Source organism: Nannospalax galili, unplaced genomic scaffold (genome assembly GCF_000622305.1).
Source record: "Nannospalax galili isolate Female #2095 unplaced genomic scaffold, S.galili_v1.0 scaffold405, whole genome shotgun sequence".
Taxonomy (NCBI): domain Eukaryota; kingdom Metazoa; phylum Chordata; class Mammalia; order Rodentia; family Spalacidae; genus Nannospalax; species Nannospalax galili.
In genome coordinates this window covers 3,485,996-3,489,006 of record NW_008354532.1, presented here as the reverse complement: position 1 = coordinate 3,489,006, position 3,011 = coordinate 3,485,996, and positions in this window count along the sequence as shown.

The window sequence follows — 3,011 nt, the reverse complement described above, 5'->3', positions numbered from 1 at the left end:
AATGATAGATAGATAGATGATAGATAGATAGATAGATAGATAGAGATAGGTGATAGATAGATGATAGATAGATGATAGATAGATAGATAGTAGATAGATATATAGATGATAGATAGATATATAGATGATAGATAGATAGATGGATAGATAGATAGATAGATAGATAGATAGGCTTCTTTGGTGGTTTAAATAAGCGCATGTATTTGCACACTTGGTCCCCAGTTGGTGATACTATTTGGGGAGGTTATAGAACCTTTTGGAGGCAGAACCTTGCTGGAGGAAGTACATCATTGGGAATGGGCTTTCCCCCACTTCCTGATCTCCCTTTGCTTCCTGTGTGTGGATAAAATGTGGTCAGCCAACTTTCTGCTACATCCTACTTTGATGGACTCCCCCTCTGGAACCCATGCCAAAACAAACCGTTTATTTCTTTAGTTGCTTTTGATCATGTTATTTTAAGGAAGTAACAGAAAAGTAGCTAATACAGGCTCTTACTGACAGGAGACTGTAGAGGGCACACTAGTAAATGCAAAGGGAATGCAGGAGTTGAAAATGATCATTTCATAACCATCACATGAGATGACATGAGGCTAACTGATTTCAAAGCTGGAGAGAAATTTGGATGAGGAGTAGGATATCTGTATGATCTTAACGTGTCTTTCTACTCACTACTTCACAGTTACAAGGGAAGAAAATAAAACAGTAATCCCATAGTGGATAATCAAGGCGACATCTTGATCTGGTAAGCACATGTTGTAGGGCCAGGGAGGAATGGCTGACAGTGGTATGCCTCCAGACGCAAAGTCTTCAGAAGAGCCTATCGCAGGTGTAGTATTCCTCCTGAGAATGCCACACCCTGATGGAAACCACAAGGACACCCAGAGAAGCCACGATGATGATGTTTTCTGCCTCATTGAAAGGGGAGAAGGTAATCTTTAATACTGATGAAATCAGAGTTGGAGATGAAGTTCAGCGGTAGAACACTTGCCTTGGATGCACAAGGCCTGAGGTCCAATCCCCAGCCCTGCAAAACCACACCTAGACAGAAAAACCTGTCAAAGCCTTAAAAAAAGGCCATGGGAAAAGGCAGATTCAAAGTGTAAATGCATGGCACATTTCTACCCTTGATTCTATACTGGAAGGATAAAATGGTAGAAAGCTTGCTTTTCGATGAGCTGACAAAACTGAAATGTGAATGACAGATTACACAAAGTATTGCATCAGTGTGAATTTACTGGACTGGATTCCTTAACTGTGGTATACAAGATAATGGCCCTATGATCGGGAAATATACTTTGAAGTATTTGAAGGGAAGGTAGTTTGCCTTTAAATGGTTCAGGAAAAAAAAAACCTGTGTGTGTGTGTGTGTGTGTGTGTGTGTGTGTGTGTGCACAGAAATTGAAATTTTCAAGATTAAAAGTTCTATGATGGGCCAGGAGTGCTTGCAGCTTGCAACTCTGAAATATAAATGCATTCAATGACACTCAACAGCACGCCCAGACATAACTACAGGAACCAGGATAATGAAGAGGAACCAGGGAGGTAAAGGAAAAGAAAGAATCTGAAAGGGAACAGTAAAAAACAGGTGTTAACAAGGGAGATATGGATAATAATGGGGTTATTTTAAGTGGGGGGGGTTATACAAGGAACCTAGGGGATAAAGAGAAAGAAGGAGCTCAAGAGAGGTGGGACCATAGGAAACATAGGAGAAGGGTATTATTAAGGCATAAATGGAAAAAACGGGGGCACCTTAAATGGGGAAACCATGGTGGAAGGGTTAGACAATGTGAGAGATAAACAATGCCTAGCTAGTTTTAGAAAACCGGAGGGAACCATATTAGGCCAACAACCTACTGACAAATTACACATACGTCCAGATCAAAGAATGTAATATATGCCAGGCAAGGTTTATCTGAGAGCGTTTGATTTTTGCCCAAGCTCCATCTACATGGCATATAGTAATTAAAAGTACCAGACTGGTGTAACTAACCTTCTTAGATGTTTAACAGCCATACTTTTGAGGCCTATACTAATTTGGTCAGAAGGGCATAAAGGACAGTTTTTGCTCCTTTCCCTCCTAGTATGACTAAGTTCCAGGGGACTATGAGCATCTAGATCTCAAAATGTCCTGTAACTATGGTGAGTCACCTGTCCTCTTGAGCAAGGAGGCCGTGGAGACCCCACCAGATGGACCTGAACCAATGTCCAGTCTACAAAGAGGAGAGTCAACACCGAGGAAACATTTCCTCCATGCTTCCAAGTGAACTCAGCAGTGGTTGAGTAGGACCTTTGACTTATCTTCACATAGGTGGAACTGGTAGAAGAAAGGAGCCAGGGGCTCCTCCCAAGCCCATGTGATCCCTGAGGAACAGATCCTCAAGTGACCTTAAGAGTAAAAATAAATAGTTTTATCTGGGCCAACTGTAGGGTCTTAAACACCTAAAAGGAAAGTATAACCAAAGATTAATGGGGTCAATATAATTTTTAAGAGTCCATATGTATAGCTAAAGGCTACATAACAAGAAACAATGCCAGACAGGAGATACCTTCCTTTGAGTTATTGGCCAAGGTGGTGCAAGAGACTCTCAGAGAGTAACCCAGCATAGAACTGGGAAAATGAACAGCAGACCCCAATCTTATCTAAAGGAATATTGACAACCGATTGCTGCTAGATAAGGAACAGCTGATGTTCCTACAACAAGGATCTCTAGATAGGCTGACTAGATCAGCAGACAGACAAGCACTGGAGAATAGCTGGGGGTGTCAACAACACAGTGGACAGTAACAGGGATGATGGAGTATATGGGCTCCAGTCTGTGGGAAGGGGGAGGCTATGGGAGGGTGCCATTTGGGAAGTGGGTATATAGATGAATAAGATTGTGTGGGATGTTCTGCATGATATACACACACAAAAATCAATAAATTTTTGAAAATGACATATTTGAGGAAGAAGCATAAAAATTTACTTCATGTTAAATATTAGAGGTGATAAACATTACCAGTGAATCTAC